The sequence below is a fragment of the Hemiscyllium ocellatum genome, chromosome 11 (assembly GCF_020745735.1).
Source record: "Hemiscyllium ocellatum isolate sHemOce1 chromosome 11, sHemOce1.pat.X.cur, whole genome shotgun sequence".
Lineage (NCBI taxonomy): Eukaryota > Metazoa > Chordata > Chondrichthyes > Orectolobiformes > Hemiscylliidae > Hemiscyllium > Hemiscyllium ocellatum.
In genome coordinates this window covers 16066833-16087111 of record NC_083411.1, presented here as the reverse complement: position 1 = coordinate 16087111, position 20279 = coordinate 16066833, and the positions used below count along the sequence as shown (strand labels likewise).

At 40.7% G+C, this 20279-nt stretch overlaps 1 protein-coding gene across 2 annotated transcripts in view; it reads left to right on the top strand.

The window, feature by feature from the left end:
* mtm1 (myotubularin 1) overlaps positions 1-20279 on the top strand; it is a 157875-nt gene that overhangs the window by 48986 nt on the left and 88610 nt on the right. The window lies entirely within an intron of this gene.

Sequence of the window (20279 nt, the reverse complement as noted above, 5' to 3'; positions counted from 1 at the left end):
AGTTCACCACTGATACGGGCAGGGCATTCCATGAACACTCAACCCGCTGTGTGAAGAATCTACCCCTAACATCTGTCCTATACCTACCACCCCTTAATTTAAAGCTATGTCCCCTAGTAACACCTGACTCCATTAGCGGTAAAAGGTTCTTAGTATCTACCCTATCTAAACCCCTAATCATCTGATACACTTCTATCAGATCTCCCCTAAACCTTCTCTTCTCCAATGAGAACAGCCCCAAGTGCCTCAGCCTTTCCTCATAAGATTTTCCTACCATTCCAGGCAACATCCTGGTAAACCTCCTCTGCACTCGTTCTAAAGCTTCCACATCCTTCCTATAGTATGGCGACCAAAACTGCACACAATACTCCAGATGAGGCCTCACCAGAGTCTTATACAACTGCAACATGACCTCAGGACTCCGGAACTCAATTCCTCTGCCAATAAAGCCCAGTACACCATATGCCTTCCTCACAGCACTATTTACCTGGGTGGCAACTTTCAGAGATCTGTGTACATAGACACCAAGATCCCTCTGCTCATCCACACTACCAAGTAGCCTACCATTAGCCCAGTAATCCATCATCATGTTATTCCTACCAAAGTGAACGACTTCGCACTTAGCTACATTGAATTCCATTTGCCACATTTCCGCCCAGCTCTGCAACTTATCTATATCCCGCTGTAACCTACCACTTCCTTCCTCACTATCCACAACTCCACCGACTTTTGTGTCATCCGCAAACTTGCTTACCCAGCTTTCAAGTCCTTCCTCTAGATCATTTATAAAGATAACAAAAAGCAATGGTCCCAAAACAGATCCTTGTGGTACACCGCTAGTAACTGCGCTCCAAGATGAACATAATCCATCAACTACTACCCTCTGTCTCCTTCCAGCCAGCCAATTCCTAATCCAAACCTCTAATGTATCCTCAATGCCATACCTCCGAAGTTTTAGCATTAGCCTACCATGGGGAACCTTATCGAACGCCTTACTAAAATCCATATACACAACATCTACTGCTTTACCCTCATCCACTTCCTTAGTCACCTTCTCAAAGAACTCAATAAGGTTTGTGAGGCACGACCTGCCCTTCACAAAACCATGCTGGCTATCCCTGATCACGTTATTCCTACCCAGATGTTCATAAATCTTATCCCTTACCATTCTCTCTAAGACTTTGCCCACCACTGAAGTCAGACTCACTGGCCTATAGTTACTAGGGCTATCCCTACTCCCTTTCTTGAACAATGGGACCACATTCGCTATCCTCCAGTCCTCTGGTACTATTCCCGTTGACAATGACGACATAAAAATCCAGGCCAATGGCTCTGCTATCTCCTCCCTAGCTTCCCATAGGATCCTGGGGTAAATGCCATCAGGCCCAGGAGACTTATCTATATTCATCCTTTCCAATATTCCCAAAACCTCTTCCCTGCATATTTCCAGGGCATCCATTCTAATTATTTGTGATTCCATATTCACATCAGCAACAGTGTCCTGTTCCTGAGTGAATACTGATGAAAAGTACTGATTTAATGTCTCTCCAATCTCCTCCGCCTCCACACACAACTTCCCACTACTATCCTTGACTGGACCGATACCTACCCTAGTCATCCTTTTATTCTTGACATACCTATAGAAAGCCTTTGGGTTTTCCCTAATCCTACCAGCTAAAGACTTTTCATGTCCCCTTCTCGCTTCTCTTAGCTCCCTCTTTAGCTCCTTCCTGGCTACCTTATAACTCTCAATCGCCCCAACTGAACCTTCACGCCTCATCTTTACATATGCCGCCTTCTTCCCTTTCACAAGGGACTCCAATTCCTTACTAAACCACGGCTGCCTCACAAGGCCCTTTACACCATGCCTGACTGGTACTATAATTTATACACAGTAGAGTAACATAAAGCAAAGCAAAACTAAATAAAATAATCTAGTTGTTGACTATGTTTAAGCCTAATGACCTTTGTTTTTGAGCCCCAATGGTGCACAAAACAGACAGGCAATGATAAACAAAAGAAAATAACACTGGCGGATTACTGAAGTGGTTTTTGCAGTGCATTGTTCTGTAGGCATGGATAGTTGTTTCTTGGTTGATATTCTGAAGGTGCTGATTTAGGGCCATCTTGTTAGCTCACTGAGTACGTCAGTACCATGTAGGAGTATTATGAGCAGAGCTGGGCACTATAACATAGGAAGGATACATTGGCCTTAGAGGGAGTACAACATAGGTTTACAAGAATGATATCTGGATTTCAAAAGTTAAGTTATGATGAGAGATTATACAAAGTAAGTATTTTTTTTCTCCTTGAATTTAGAAGGTTAGGGGGTGCTATGATCAAAATCTTCAAGATATTAACAGGAGAAGATATGGTAGATGAAGGTAAACTATTTCCACTGGTTGGAGATTATAGAACTAGGGAGCATTGTCTAACAATCAGGGCTAGGCTGTTCTGGAGCCAACTTGGCTACCACATCTACATAAAAAGGGTGATAGATGGAACTAAATTCCACAACTGACAGTGGATACTAAAATCACTTGTTAATTTTATATCTGAGATAGAGAAATTTTTGTAAAGCAAAGGAATTAAAGCGATATGGGCCAAAGGCAGGTAGATGAAGTTATAGAGTGATAGAATCATACAGCACGGAAACCGACTCTTTGGCCCAACCAGTCCTAGCCAACCACAATCCCAAACTAAACTAGTCCCACCTGTCTGCTCTTGGCCCATATCGATTAAACCTTTCCTATTCATGCACTTATCCAAATGCCGTTTAAACATTAATTGTACTCACATCCATGACTTCCTCAGGAAGTTCATTCCACACATGGACAACTCTCTGTATAAATAAAAATGTCCTTCATCTTTTTTGAATCTCTCTCTTCACCCCCCCCCCCCACCTTAAAAATGCACCCCATAGTCTTGAAATCCCATATCCTAGGGAAAAGACATTAACCCTGTCTATAATCCTTAATTAAAAAAAAACTTCGATTAGGTCATCTGACAACCACCTGTACTCGTGAAAAAAAATCCAGCCTTTCTTTATAATTCAAACCTTTTATACCTGACAACATTCTGATAAATCTCTTCTGAGCCCCCTCTAGCTTAATAATGTCTTTCCAATAACTGAGTGACTGGAATTGGGCATAGTATTCCAGGTGATGCCTCCCCAATGTCCTGTACAACTTCAACATGACTTCCCAACTCCTATACTCCAAGGACTGAGCAATGATGGCAAGTTTTTTTAACCACCTTTGTCCACATGTGACGCAAACTTCAAGGAATTATGTACCTGCACCCCCTAGGTCCCTCTGTTCTTAAACACTACCCAAGACGCTACCATTAAGTGCATAAGCCCTACCCTTGTTTGTTGTATCGAAATGCAATATCTCGCATTTATCCAAATTGAACTCCATCTGCTACTTTTTAGTCCATTTGATCAAGACCCCTCTGTAACCTTAGAAAGCCTTCTTTCACTGTCTACAATGCCACCATATTTGGTCTCATTTGCAAACTTATCATCCATGCCTTCTGAATTCTCATCCAAATCATTTATATAAATGACAGACAAAAGAGGACCCAGAGCCAATCCCAGTGGAACACAGGTGGTGATAGGCCTCCAGTCTGAAAATCAACCCTTTACCATTATTCTGTCTCCTCCTGTTATGCCAATTATGTATCAAATTGGCAAGCTCACCCCAAATCCCATGTGACCTAATGTCATTAATCAGTCCACCATGCGGAATCCTGTCGAAGGCTTTACTAAAGTCCAAGTGAACAACCTCAATCTTTTTAGTAACTTCCTCAAAAATCTCAATCAAGTTTGTGAGACATTATTTTCCTCTATGCTGACTTCCAAATTCAATTTTTTGCCCCTCTAAATGTCCATACATGCTATCTTTTATGATCACATCCAACAATGTCCCCAGAACCAAAGTCAGGTTCACAGGCCTATAATTCCCCGGTTTCTCCTTGCAACTTTTCTTAAACAAAGGTACAACGTTAGCTACCTTCCAGTCATCAGGCACCTCACCTGTAGTTACAGATGATACAAATATTTCTGCAAGGGGTGTCTCAATTTCCTCCCCTACTTCCCACAATGTTCTGGGATATATTAGGTTTAGGCCACAGACTAGCCATGATTGTATTGAATGGCAGAATGGTCTTGACCGGCTGAATGACCTGCACATGTTCCTATGTTCCTCTGTTCTTTTAAACTTAGTTTAGAGAACAGAAACTTCCAGTACTTGATATTGGGAGATTAGGTAGGGAACTTTCAATTCTTCATGCTGTAGTGTTGACAGCCAAACTCCTCCTCCTCAGAAAATACAGTCCAAAACCCAGTTCAAAACTCTATCCTCTTGCCGTCAGGCTGACCAAGTTCCCAAGAGGTCCCAGTTACCATTCAAAATCTGCCATCTGTTGGAGTATAAGGTCTCCCCCAGACTTGCTGGAACCAGTTCCTAGGTACTGACCTTGCTATCTGATTAAATATGCTGCTCTCCACCAATGTTGAAGCATCTGTTGGGCATTTTGATCAAGATTCAACCTGCAGTTAACTTTCAGGTCTGGCCTTACAAGCAAACCACAGTTTGTTTGTTTTGTTTTTTAATGTAAGCTGCTGCCCATTGTCCAAAGGTCATTTTCAGTTCTCCGTTCACAGCTCCAAACAGCAAGTGATAAAAGATAAAAATAAAAAAAATCAATGAATGTTCTAGCACAAGTTAAAGGACTATAATCTGTTACTTGTGTCTCTATTCCCACTAACATTCTTAATACTACCATTTCCCTAAATCTTGTATGAAAATCTGTCTCTTTGGCTAGCTTCAAGAAGTTCTAGCTAGTGCTTAATGCCGGCAAGTTCTCCCACCAGCAACTCAAGCCTTTATAAAGGCTAACTTTAATTAAGATTTGAATGCTGCGCCCAGAAATGAAGAGGCTATTTCTTGTCGACCCAACCACCACCAGTTCTCAGTTTTATGGCTTTATAACCCAGGCAGCCTCTCTTAGCATGCAAACTCAAAATTTTTTTTTGTGTAGTGTACATGTGAACAATTTCTAATTGGTAACCAAGTCTAATTAGAGGGGAGATTTCTGGCAGAGAGTACCTCGTTATGTAAAGACTGCAACTTAGATACTGTCACATTCAAGCAGTTATTTATCATAGACATGCAGTAATGCCATTTCTTTTCCCTGAAGTCAAGCCCAATGACATTTTAGGAGAGATGGCTAAAAACATATTCAGGTGGGAGAGTTTTAGGGAGGAGAGGAATGTGGAATAGTTTGAGGACGGAATTCAAGTGTGGAGCAAAGATTATTGGATACATGAGAACACATGGTAGGGTGAAAGGTGAACGGCATTTGAAAATATTTTAAATTTCAATGCCAATAAGTAGTACCAGATCATTGCCCTTGTCTTCTACTTACTTCTGTTCTTTATAACCTTGGTAGTAGTCAGAAATGTTGGCCCCAGCCTTCAATTTAGATGAAGATTTAGATTAAAAAAAAATTAGTCAGTCACCCTTTCAGGTTTTATCTCACCCATTTTCCCTCCTTTTTGTACTCCTCCTCTTCTGGTGGAGGTGCTGAAGTAAACTTCATATAAGGATTGGCATAAAACCACAGGATTGCTAAAGTGGCCATTGCCCATATCTGGGTTCAGGTAGTGTGTGTCAGTGGGCAAGTTCATGGGGGAAAGTTGCAATTAAGACTGCCTCCATCATTATCTGTAAATGTGGACACTATCACAAATGTCACTGTCCCAGCAGGATTCACTTACGAGCAATTAAGAGTAAGGACACTGACTTAATATGAAAAATTGCAGCAAAGTACCCTAAAGGGAGAAACCTTGCATTTCTGAAGAAAGTGACCACAATGTCTATTCATGCTTGCAACAGAAGGAAACTAGTCTCAACTTTATTTTTTTCTGCTTCTCTGATGCTGAACACTTGGCTACTTAGACTATTTTTCAGTAGTGTCAGACATCCTGTCTGATTCCAAAACTAGTTTTCCGTTCTGGGCTTGAGTGCAAGGACTGTTTTTCAACTTAAATTTAGCAATTTTGTATTGCCTTGTGTGTGACTTGAGTTGCAGGTTTTGATCATATCTCATTTTTTTGGAGGCATGCATTGGTACATTCAGTTCCATATTTAGACAAGCGTGTATTTTTTGATGATCGTGTGTAGTCTGCAAAAGTCAGGTAGTGAAATATTTGATGCCTTTTCCAAGGAAACCCACTGTGGCATATGGCAGCAAGTTTATGCAATCTGATTTTCTGAGAGCTTTGTATATGCTTAACATATTAGATATTTGAATCAAATGTTGGTTTCTGGTTCCAAGATTGATGTGTGACTATTCAGTGAATACTTGGATGGTAAAATGTCAAGTGTTAATATGTTGCTCTTACAACGTCAGTACAAGCATTGGATACTGATACTCCTGGTTTTGCGTTATGTAGACTTATATGGAATGTTTGTAGCTGACATGGTGCTTCAGAATCTCTAGCATGTGGGACTGCATCTGTTGTGCCTTTTAACTGATATATGATTGATATAAGCTGATAACTGGTGCTTTGGTAAGTTTGGCGGTGCGTTGGTAAACCATCATTGTACATGCTGACGTGGCAACACAGGCACAGTGTGTCAGGCTGGCATGGAATTATTCTTCTTGTTTCTCTCCGATAAACTAACGCAAATCTCAAAAATGCCTCTAACTATTAATCCATCAGTGATCCTGAAGTCACACCTTAATTCCATACATTTTATCCTTGTCTTTATCCCTAAATCAAGCCCTCACCACTGTTGTAGCAGTTTTTCAGTTGTTGGTTGGGGTGGGGGAGGAGGACAGTGAAGGATGGTAGGGGCTGTAAGTGAGCCGCAGACATGTATGTAGTATTTACTGTTATGTTAAATACAGGTTCTGCTCCAGTATTAACGTTCTACTCATCAACTTGATAGTTGAACAATGTGTATCAATCAGTGTTATTGTGCAGTAATGGTAATATCACTAGTTATGCAATCCAAAGGCTCGAGGTGATGTGCTGGAGAAATGGATTCACATCCTTTCACAACATTCATAATGGATATTGATAGGTAAGTCAGACTGAATAATGCCATTGAAAGTAAAGGGATGATGGTTAGATTCTGCCTTTTTGGCATGATTGTTACCTGGCACCTCTGTGGTGTGAATGTTGCTGTCCATTTACCAGCCCAAACCTGAATGGTCTTGCTGCACTTCAACATGGACTGTTTCAGACATAGAGTCATAGAGAGGTACAGCATGGAGACACAGACCCTTTGGTCCAACTTGTCCATGTCGACCAGATATCCCAACCCAATCTAGTTCCACCTGCCAGCACCCGGCCCATATCCCTCCAAACCCTTCCTATTCATATACCCATCCAAATGCCTTTTAAATGTTGCAATTGTACTAGCCTCCACCACGTCCTCTGCAGCTTATTTCATGCACGTACCACCCTCTGTGTGAAAAAGTTGCCTCTTAGGTCACTTTTATATCTTTCCCCTCTCACCTTAAACCTATGCCCTCTAGTTCTGGACTCACCTACCCCAGGGAAAATATTTTGTCTATTTACCCTATCATGCCCCTCATAATTTTGTAAACCTCTATAAGGTCACCCCTCAGCCTCTGACGCTCCAGGGAAAACAGCCTTAGTCTATTCAACCTCTGCCTACAGCTCAAATCCTTCAACCCTGGCAACATCCTTGTAAATCTTTTCTGAGCTCTTTCAAGTTTCACAACATCCTTCCGATAGGAAGGAGACCAGAATTGCACACAATATTCCAACAGTGGCCTAACCAATGTCCTGTTCAGCCGCAACATGACCTCCCAGCTCGTATACTCAATACTCTGGCCAATAAAGGAAAGCATACCACATGCCACCTTAACTATCTTCTCGAACTGCGACTCCACTTTCAAGGAGCTATGAACCTGCTCCCCGAGCTCTCTTTGTTCAGCAGCACTCCCGAGGACCTTACCATTAGGTGTTTAAGTCCTGGAAACATTTGCTTTCGCAAAATGTAGTACCCTTCATTGATCTAATTTAATCTTCATCTGTCAGTTCTCAGCCCATTGGCTTATCTGTTTGAGATCCCATTGTAATCTGAGGTAACCTTCTTTGCTATCCACTACACCTCTAATTTTGGTGTCATCTGCAAACTTACTAACTATGCCTCTTATGCTCACATCCAAATCATTTATATAAATGATGAAAAGTAGTGTACCCAGCACTGATCCTTGTGACTCTCCACTGGTCACAGGCCTCCAGTCTGAAAAACAACTCTCCACCACCACCCTCTGTCTTCTACCTTTGAGCCAATTCTGTATCCAAATGGCTACTTCTCCCTGTATTCAGTGAGATCTAATCTTGCTAACCAGTCTCCCATGGGGAACCTTGCCTTCAATAGAATGCCTTACTGAAGTCCATATAGATCACATCTACTGCTCTGCCTGCATCAATCCTCATTGGTGTCTGAGGGGTCATGAATAATGCTGAACACAGCACACACACACACTGATGATTGTATAATACCCCACTTCTGACCTTATGGAAGGAAGATAATTGCAACAGCTGAGGGTGTTTGGGTCTAAGGTACTTCGCTGAGGCATTGCTGTCATTCCTGACTCCAGACTCTTAGCAATGTGGTTGACTCTTAAATGCCCCGTGAAATGGCCAAGTGAGTAATTGTAATAGTATTGAGGAATGGACAAAAAAGGCTGGCCTTGTCAGTATTATCCAAATTCCATGAATAAATAAAACTAAATTTCTGTACCATTATGTTTCACAGAAGGCTTGCTGTAACTCCTCTGAAGTAAAAATATGATTGTTTATATCAGATGTTTGCAAGAAATTGTTCTTGTTGTATTAATATTAAACTGTTGTCAATGTAGCTTTTGGTATGGAAGTGAGTGGAAAGGGTGGAAGAATCTTTTGGTTTTAAAAGTTTGAAAGATTAAAGTGACGCATAATAAACTTTCTAAGCAAATATTTTTAGGTTGCTTTTGTGGCTGGGTGCATTTTATTGGTAATATTAGAATGATGAATGAAAATAATGGCCAAACTGAATGCTTCATATATAATTTATTGAGAAACTGAGATAGTCTTGTTTAAGCTGGAAAATATTTGAATTTCTTCACTAATTAAATCTATCGATTCATTCAATCTCTGCACCTGCATTATTGTTGAAATAATACTATTTGAGAAGCCATAAAACTACCTGAATTCAAGTAAATGAGCCACAACGGTAATACTTAGTGAGAAATAAAATTGGGTCAGGCCGTATCTATGGAATGGTAAACAGTTAATGTTTCCAGTCAGTAACTTTTCATCAGAAGTTGCTAGTTTTCAGTTTTGATAAAAAGACCTGAAAGGTTTAACTGTGTTTCTTCCTCCCTAGATGGTGTCTGCCAAACTGAATGTTGTCAAACTTAGTGTTTCATTTCAGATTCCCAGCATCTCTGTATATTTTACTTTCAGTAAAATCAGATTTCTTTTCTCACTTTTTTTCTAGAATTTCACATTTTTTTTGCTGCGTTATTTATTAATACAATAAGAAGCAGCACTGATGTTCATGTTCACGTTCACTACCTGGAGACTTGCAGTTAATCTTGAGAGAAAAATTTGCAGCCCTTGTAATGTCATTTATTGGTTTCGTACAAAATTAAATCTATGTCACTAGTTTCAGGAAATAATGGACTCTCTGAATTGGTCACTTGGTTGATGTTTCACAAATTAGTAAAAACTAAATAGCATTTCAGATTTGTTGGCATGGCTTTATACCATAATAGCTTCACCGATTTTACTTGGAGTCACCACAATGCTGGCTGAAAATCCTCCTTTTGGCAAGCACCCATTCCTCATCTGATTCCACTGCCTTTAAGTATCTTGTCACTGCATCTTTCTATTTGCTCTCTTACCTGTCTGTTCTTCTCCTTTTTGACTGTCCCATCATTCATCGCATCACGTTTCTCTCTCCATCCACAGCATCATCATTTCCATCTCTTCTCAGCTATGTTTTTTAATGCTCCCACAATCTGTCTTGAGCCTGTGATGTACCATTTCCTCATTTTGATTTGTCCCCTTACCCTCCACAAATGCATATCAGTATTTGCATTTTATTTGTATGTAGCTGTTGTTCACCTCTTGATGTTGTCTACGTTTCTATGCTATGCAAGTCTTTCTTGTAAAATCTTCCTTTCAGTTTCAATGATGCTTGTCTATCTCCCAACTCCACTACACTGCTGATTACTACAAACAGTGCTCATGTGGTGCTTAATTTCCATCTCCTTGCTTCCATCTTCTGTCAAACTTGACCTCAGTGACTTGAAACAGTATACTTTCTCCAAGTCTTTTCCAATATCTTTATGCCTATAATATCAATACAATATAAATACATGAACACTTCTTTTCAGATTTATTTTTAATATTTCAGCTATTTTGTCTCTCACAACTGTTTTTAAATGCAATCTTTCTTTAATTTTCTGTTTTTCATGTATCATACATTTACACTTCAAAATCATTTTATTATATGTGCTGTCTCCAATAAGTCTTTAACAAATGAAAGTGAAATTGATTTATTATTTGCTGAAAAACTGGTTGAATGTTTCTTTAGTCAATTAGATTACAGCTTTCATTAGAAAGCTTGACTTGCTTGCATCGTTACAGGAGGAGATAAATATTGTGCATGATTTCAAAAGTGTCATGTCCAAAAAGCCCCAGTTATTAGTCCAGAGCAAGGGTCTCATGGTATAAGTTATCACATCATGATGTTGGAGGCATGAGCAAATGGTATGATTTAAAATGAATATTTCAGTGTATACTGATTTCAGCAATCACCATTCTGTGTTTTTGTCAAGTGAAGGCAAGCATCAAATTGGAGTCCTGTTTAAAAAGTCAAAAATAATCTTACTCAATATGAATGCAAATAGCATTCATGACAAAGCAGTGACAAGTGGAGTGCCACAAGGATCGGTGCTGCGTCCACTGCTTTTTGTTATTCCTATAAATGATTTGGATGTGAGCATAAGAGGTATACTTAGTAAGTTTGCAGATGACACCAAAATTAGAGGTGTAATGGATACTGAATAAGGTTACCTCAGATCAGATGGACCGGTGGGCTGAGATGTGGCAGATAGAGTTTAATTTAGATAAATGCGAGGTGCTGCATTTTGGGAAAGCAAATCTTAGCAGAACTTACGTACTTAATGGTAAGATCCTGGGGAGTGTTGCTGAACAAAGAGACCTTGGAGTGCAGGTTCATAGCTCCTTGAAAGTGGAGTCGCAGACAGGTAGGATAGTGAAGAAGGCATTTGGTATGCTTTCCTTTGTTGGTCAGAGTGTTGAGTACAGGAGTTGGGAGGTTATGTTGCGGCTGAACAGGTCATTGGTTAGGCCACTGTTGAAATATTGCGAGCCTTTCTGGTCTCCTTCCTATCAGAAGGATGTTGTGAAACTTGAAAGGGTTCAGAAAGGATTTACAAGGATGTTGCCAGGGTTGGAGAATTTGAGCTATGGGCAGAGGTTGAATAGACTAGGGCTGTTTTCCCTGGAGTGTTGGAGGCTGAGGGGTGACCTTATAGAGGTTTATAAAACCATGAGGGACATGGATAGGCTAAGTAGACAAAGTCTCTTCCCTGGAGTGGGGAAATCCAGAACTAGAGGATATTGATTTAGGATGGGAGGGGAAAGATATAAAAGAGACCTAAGGGGCACCGTTTTCACGCAGAGGGTGGTACGTGTATGGAATGAGCTGCCAGAGGAAGTGGTGGAGACTAGTACAATTGCAACATTTAAAAGACATTTGGATGGGTATATGAATGGGAAGGGTTTGGAGGAGATATGAGTCAGGTGCTGGCAGGTGGGACTAGATTGGGTTTAAAGTATTTAGAGTATTTAAAAAAAATTCTATGGTCTCCTCAAAATATATGTTTGACTGAGACAAAACAAAATGAAAGGAGAATAGACTGTGGTTAACAAAATAAGTTAACGATTGCATTAGATTTGAGGAAGTAGCTTATAAAGTTGCCAGTATAAGTGCTCAATCTGAGGGTGGGAAGCCTTTTGAAGCCAACAAAAATAGTATGGAACTTGTGAATAATGGGGGAAATTTCAATGAAAACCAATGAAAGCTAGACTGTAAAAGCTTCTTTAGGTACATGAAATAAGATTAGAGTGGAGAATTCTGGATCCATTTCAGGCAGAGACAGGAGAATTTAAAATGGAGAATAGGGAAATGGTAGAGTCTGTCTTCACAGGAATATTCAGAAAATCACCTGTAAATACAATGAAACCAAGAGAATTGAAAAATGAGCCGAAATTAACCAACATTAATAAAGAGAGAATCTTCAAAGTTAATTGCCAAATGAAACTTGCCAAGTTCTCTGTATGAGATGAGCTATATCCCAGAGTTATGAAAGCTTTGGTGGCTATCTTTCAAAATTCTATAGATTCTGGAAAGTGTTCTGAAAACTGGAAGGTAACACATTTAACCCCACTATTTGGAGAGTGGAGAGCTACAGGTCTGTCAGTTTGTGGCCAGCAGTGGGGAAATGAAAGAATCTTATAGAGGATGTGATAATGGGTTACTTTGACTTTACCCAATCATATTATTCTATGTGGATTTATGAAAATTATGAAGTTTGACAAACCTGTTGAAGCTTCTGAGGATGTTACTTGTTGCATAGATGAAGGAGAACCAATGAATCAGATGAACTGAAGTTGTCTTAAGGTCCCATGCAGGAGTTTACTGAACAAAATGAAAGCCTGTGGGATTTGGTGTAATATACTGCTATGGGTTAAGACTTGGTTAACAGAAAGTAATATACATAAATTGATCTTTTTCTGCATGGCTAACAGTGACTAGTTGGGTACAATAGGGAACAAAGCTTTTATCCCAGGTATTCACAATTTAAATTAATGATGTGGATGACTGCATGTCATATCTCCAGGTTTTCAGACTACGCAAAGCTGGATGAGAGGGTCCGTTGTGAGGAGAATCCAAAGACGCTTCAGTATGGTTTGGACAAATGGGTGGGTAAATGTGTGACTGATGCAGTATATGTATAAATGTGTGGTTTACTTTGGTAGCAAAAATGTTTAGGCAGATTATTATTTGAATGGTGATAGATTGGGGAGAAAGGGAGCTGCACTAAGACCTGGATATCCTTGTGCACCAGTGGCTGAAAGTAAGCATGCAGGTGCAGAATGCTGTGAAGAAGGCAAATGGATCTATTAGTCTTCGTAGCAAGAGGATTTGACTATGTGAGGCAGATACCACTGTTGATAAAACCACACTTGGAACATTGTGTGCAGTTTTGACCACCTTATCTAAAGAAGGATGTCCTGGTTATTGAGGGAGTGCAGTGAAGGCTTACCAACCTGATTCATGGGATGGCGAGACTGACATACATGGATTGATTAAGATGATGTTCACTAGAGTTTAGAAGAATGAGAGGAAATCTCGGTGAAACCTATAAAATTTGAATTAGGTTAGACAGGGTAATTGCAGGAAGGGTGTTCTCAATGACTGTGAAGTCCAGAAATGGACATCACAGTCTAAGGATAAGGGATAGCCCTTTTAATGCTGGGACGAGGAAGAAGTTCTTCACCCAGAAGTTGGTCAGTCTGCTGAACCTGGAAATTGTTGATGCCAAAATATTGAAGACTTTCAAGAAAAATGGTAATGAAATTCTTGGGAATCAAAGGATTTGGGGAGAATAGAACATAGAACAATACAGCACAGAACAGGCCCTTCGGCCCACGATGTTGTGCCGAACATCTATCCTAGATTAAGCACCCATCCATCTACCTATCCAATTGCCGCTTAAAGGTCGCCAATGATTCTGACTCTACTACTCCCACGGGCAGCGCATTCCATGCCCCCACCACTCTCTGGGTAAAGAACCCACCCCTGACATCTCCCCTATACCTTCCACCCTTCACCTTAAATTTATGTCCCCTTGTAACACTCTGAATAGGAGCAGGAGACTGAGTTGGGTATCAGCGATGATCATATTGAAGGTTTGAACCAGGCTTTCCAACACCTACTCCTGTTCCTATTTTCTGTTTCTAAAATAGGTAACAGGAATAAATCAGTCCTTCTTACGATGCCATTTGTTCTGAATGATTCCTGCATGGTCAGTGCTTAGGGTCAAATTGTTCACAATCTGTATAAATGATTTTCTAAATCACAGAATTATGATGCAGAAGGAAGCCATTTGGCCCATTGTGCTGGCACCAGTTCTATCTAGTGCCAATCTCCTGCCTTTTCCCAATATCACTGCACACCATTATTATCCACAAAGCATCCGGTTCCCTCTTGAATGCCTCAATTGAATCAGCCTTCAACATATTTGCAGGCCATGCATTCTATACCCTAACTATGCTATGTGTGAAATTGTTTTCTTTATCAGCCTCACTGCATTTGCACGTTACTTTAAATCTTTGCTCTCTTGTTCTTGTTGCTTTTATAATCTGAAATAGTTTCACTCTATCTGTTCTTTCCAGCACCATCATTATGTTGAAAACCTCCAGTTCTCCTCTCGGTCTCCAAGGAGAATAGTCACAACTTCTTTAATCTATCATTATAACTGACGTTTCTCAATCATGGAAACATTCTTGTAACTTGCTTCTTCACTCTCCCCAATGCATTTGCATCTTTCCTATAATGTGGAGCCCACAGTTACATAGTAGTCCAGATGAGGTCTAACAAGTGTCCTGAGGGTCCCCTCCTTCTGTAAATCCTCTTTTTGGTCTCTAATCACTCCTGCTCCTCTTTTAGCACCTCTTGCTATTTATATACATATAGAAGACTTTGAGACTTCCTTTTGTTCGTTGGCCTTTTCTCATAGTCCCTTTTTGCTTTTCTTATTTGTTTTTCCACCCCTCCCCTAAAACTTCAATATTTCTGGTGATTCTCAGTTGTAGTTATAAGCTTGTTATAAATGTACCTTTTTTCACTGACTTAAATTTCCATCTGCATGAAATTCTGTATTTGTCTGTCTTACCTTTTCCATTGGAGGGAATATATTTCGACTGTACTGAAACGATCTGCACCTTGAAGGTGACTTATTGTTCAGTCACTGATCTTGCTTCCAACTTCCTCTTCCAATCAATCATATTGCCCCTTTTCTAGCCCCACTGAAATCAGCTGTCCACCCATTCATTTTTTTTTGTTCTGCATTGTTGCATATAATTTTCCAGCACTTTGGATGTGGCTACCAAATCTAATATTTCTGAATTGGCTGATGACACGTATTTGCAACGAATGCGAGTTGTGAGAAGCATTCAAGGAGACTCTACAAATCTGTTTGGAGAAGATGTGTAGCTCAGGTTGAGGTTCTGGATGTAAGTTTGCTTGCTGAGCTGGTAGATTTGTTTTCAGATATTTTGTCACCAGACTAGGTAATATCATCAGTGATGAAAATGTGTTGCTGAAAAAGCGCAGCAGGTCAGGCAGTATCCAGGGAACAGGAGATTCGATGTTTCGGGCATAAGCCCTTCTTCAGGAATATCAGTGAGCCTCTGGTAAGCACAGGTGTTATGGCCTGCTTTCTGTTTGTTTAGATTATATTTAGATTACTTAGTGTGGAAACAGGCCCTTCGGCCCAACAAGCCCACACCAACCCGCCAAAGCGCAACCCACCCAGACCCATTTCCCTACATTTACCCCTTCACCTAACACTGCGGGCAATTTAGCATGGCCAATTCACCTAACCTGCAAATTTTTGGACTGTGGGAGGAAGCCGGAGCACTCAGAGGAAACCCACGCAGACACTGGGAGAATGTGCAAACTCCATACGGTTCGTTGCCTGAGTCGGGAATTGAACCCGGGTCTCTGGCGCTGTGAGGCAGCAGTACTAACCACCGTGCCACCACCATGCTGTTTGTGTTTAGGTTTCCTTGGGTTGGTGATGTAATTACCTCAGAGGGTGATAGATGGGATCCAAATTGATATGTTTGTTGTTAGAGTTCAGGTTGGAATGCCATGCTTCTAGGAATTCTCTTGCGTGTCTCTGTTTGGCTTGTCAGAGGATGGATGTGGTGTTCCAGTCAAAGTGGTGTCCTTCCTCTTCTGTATTAGCAGCTGCATGACAGCATTATTTCAATGAGCCACCACATGCTGCCGCCCCACAAAGAACAGAAGAAAATCACCTGTACAGCGTAGTCAAAAAGAACGGTATCCAATGAACACAGTCTGTTGATTTCTCAGCAAAAAGCCCAAACAAGCAGACAAGCCAGGCCCAGAAACCCTAGCCACTCCCCCTACATCAAAGAGATCTCTGAAATGACTGCCAGACTACTCAAACCTCTTGGCATCATGGTAGCCCACAAACTCACCAACACACTAAAACAGCAGCTAATGAACTTGAAAGACACTATACAGACAACAAACAAAATGAAAGACATTTACAAAATTCCGTGCAAGAACTGTTACAAACACTACATTAGACAAACAAGGAGAAAACTAGCCACCAGGATCCATGAATATCAACTAGTCACAAAACAACATGACCCACCATCACTAGTATCCTTACATACAGATAAGGAAGGACACCACTTCGACTAGGACAACACATCCATCCTAGGACAAGTCAAACAGAGACACACACCAGAATTCGTAGAAGCATGGCATTCCAACCAGAACTCTCTCAACAAACATATTGAGTTAGACCCCATCTACCACGCCCTGAGAAAAAGAACAGGAAATGGACATTACCACAGGAAATGATGCCACCAAAGGAAATGACATTACCAACCCAAAGAAACACAAACCTATAAATAGAAAGCAGGAATCAGCAGTAGTGCTTCACCTGGAGGCCCACTGAAGATGTTACCCAGTAGGATGACGAAATGTCTAGAGCATAGCAGAGGCTCGTGTGTGTGTGTTTGGCTTGTCCTTGGATTGATGTTATCACACTTATCCACACCAGTACTAGAGTAAAGCTGTCTTGCTGTAATTGTATAGAGCCTTGAGATATTGCACCTGGAATAGTATGTACTGTTTTTCTGAAGAAAGATGGATTTGCCTTAGAGTGAGTGCATTGAAGGTTCACCAGAATAACCACTCATTTGATGGGATTGTTTTAAGAGGAGATATTGAAGCAACTGGGCATGTATTCTCATGAAACATTTTGAAAAATCACAGGTGACCCCCATTCTTATGGAGCATGACAGAGAGCGCCCAAATAGGTTGTTTGCCTGGCTGCGGAGTTGAAATTAAGGACTGGCCTGTTAAAGAATGAAATGAGAAATAATTTCTTCATGCGCGAGGAGATGCATCTTTGGTATTCTTTCCCTCCAGAAGACTTTGGAAGCTCAATCACTGAACAGGTTCAAGGCAAAAGTTTGAATATTTCTGGATACAAATGACACCGAGATATGGTGATGTTGGGGAGAAATGGCATAAATGGAGATGATCAGCTATTATCTGTTTGAATGGTGGAGCACAAGTTCATCGGTGCAAATGGCCCTATTTTGCTCCTACTTCCTGCATTCCTCTGTTTGCATTAAAAGTAATATTTGTGCCCTTCAGTAGGTTCTATGCAAGATCGATTGTACTGTGCACTGTTCATGCTGCTGACATAGTGAAATGTTTCCACATTTATAAGCTATATCAATGGAGGGAAGCGAAAAGGAAAATGAAATTGAAAACATTCTAAATTGGATTCACTGTCTCTGCTTGTTAAACATAAAAGGTTTCCATGCTTACACTAAAAACTGCATCATAAGTTGGCATATGTGTAGGCTTCTCTGCCAGCCCACCTGACCTATGAATTTTTCATAAAAAATAAAGGTTTCATGTTGTTTGCTGTTGTCTAGAATTTACTTAACATATTTAGCATTGCTCTGTCTATGGGTTTTGATCTCATTTGTCATTTTAAATTAAGTTCCCACTGTCACCTCATTTTCTAAAGTGGCCATTCTGTCTGAAGTAAAGCCACACTTTTAAAAATTGTGCAAGCATCAACTCTTTTTGCAAGCAGTTAGTGGCTGTCTTTCGAACGGGGAAAGACGCAACGACAGTGTTTTCACCTGGTATCCACTTGCTCCTCTGCACATGAGGTAGCCAGTTAAATGAACATCAAGGATAATTTTACCCCTTCCTCCCCTTGCTAGCATGTTTAGTTTCTACATTTAAGAAAGTCGATGGCAAGCTTTTGGCTCTGGCAAATTTTGGCTCAAGCAGGTAAAAAGACTGAACGCTGTAAGAGAAGTTCCTTATTTTGGGAAGAAAGCCTTGTTTGAGTTGTTTCCTTCCCAGGGATAGGCAGACTGGTTTAGAGATGAAACAAATATGTGCATGATATTTTTTTCTTTTAAAGCTCACCACATTGTTACCATAGTACCGACAAAAGTAATGCTTTGTGTTTTAATCTGCGACATTCAAGATATTGTAAGTGTTAGGAAATATTGCGATTGGCCCTAGTTCTGCAATGTTTTTCCATCTTCAGTGTAACCATAAACTTGAACAGCAAATTTAATGCCTGAAACAGATAATTATGTCTGTCGGAAGGATTTTGCTCGAGTACAGCTCTATTTTTCAGAACTAAGTGTATTTAGTTTTTTTTGCTTTGTGGTAAACTGGTGGGCAGCACGGTGGCACAGTGGTTAGCATTGCTGCCTCACAGCGCCAGAGATCCGGGTTCAATTCCCGACTCGGGCGACTGTGTGGAGTTTGCACGTTCTCCCTGTGTCTGCGTGGGTTTCCTCCAGGTGCTCCAGTTTCCTCCCACCGTCCAAAGATGTGCGGGTTAGGTGAATTGGCCATGCTAAATTGCCCGTAGTGTTAGATAAGGGGCAAATGTAGGGGTCTGGGTGGGTTCCGCTTCGGCGGGTCGGTGTGGACTTGTTGGGCCAAAGGGCCTGTTTCCACACTGTAAGTCATCTAATCTAATCTAATCTAATTAGCATAGACAGGATAGATGGGAAGAGACTTTCCCCTTTGGTTAAGGGTTGAATGACCAGGGGACATAGATTTATGGTAAGGGGTAGAAAGTTTAGAGAAGATAGGAGGAAAAAGATTGTACCTGGACAGGTAGTGGGAATCTGGAACTCGCTACCTGTGAGGGTGGTAGAGGCAGTAACTCACTCAAAATTGAAGTAGTATTTAGATGTACACTTGTAATACCAACATATACAAGGCTGTGGGTCAAGTGCTGGAAAATGAGATTAGAATAGTTAGATGGTGGTTTTTGTCCAGCGCAGACTTGATCAGCCAAATGGCCTTTATCTGTGCTGTAGATCTGTATGATTAATAGTCTGGATTAGTGGTGCTGGAAGAGCACAGCAGTTCAGGCAGCATCTGAGGACTTCAATTTTACTGGAAAGACAGAATTGAAAGTTTACTAGAATTCCCTACTTATTGCATAAGTGTATTCTAAAATCCCTTAGCCCCTGAATTGTCCTATGCTGCCTATGAATATCCACATCTGGCATATTGTAATGAATAGCAAGTCAAACTACCTGTGTTGCTACTGCAGAAACAAATATTCAATTCCAGAGTAGTTATAAAAGCTCCATAACATTATATAAATGCATCATAAGCTAATGAGTAAAAAATGAGGTCTGCAGATGCTGGAGATCACAGCTGCAAATGTGTTGCTGGTCAAAGCACAGCAGGCCAGGCAGCATCTCAGGAATAGAGAATTCGACGTTTCGAGCATAAGCCCTTCATCAGGAATAGCTTATTCCTGATGAAGGGCTTATGCTCGAAACGTCGAATTCTCTATTCCTGAGATGCTGCCTGGCCTGCTGTGCTTTGACCAGCAACACATTTGCAGCCATCATAAGCTAATGCACATTTCTACATTTTGTTGCTGTCCTCTTATTAAAGTCCCACTGTTGCCCTCTGGTATCTTACCTAATTCACCATTATTCATACAAACCAACAAGGTCAAGGGCTATTTGCTTGAGGGAATCCGTGTAAGACCATTCCTGACCCTACCCAACATCCACTTCCATCATGGATTACTTAGCAATGATTGTGTGAAGGTGTCAAATCGAATTCTGCTCCCTAAACAAAACTGAGTTCCTGATGCTATGACCACATTAAAACCAGATGACCTGACACAGAATTGGAATTACCCTAGCCTATAGCTCATTGGATACTGACAAAGCTCAGCCATTTCTGAAGTCACTTTTGTTTAGGTTTTATATTTCAACTTGAAATTTATTCAGAAATGTCATGCCTGAGTTGCTGCAGACCCTTTTTTTAGACAGTCAAATCCTTCCTTAGAGAGATCAGTCGCAGTTATGGCCT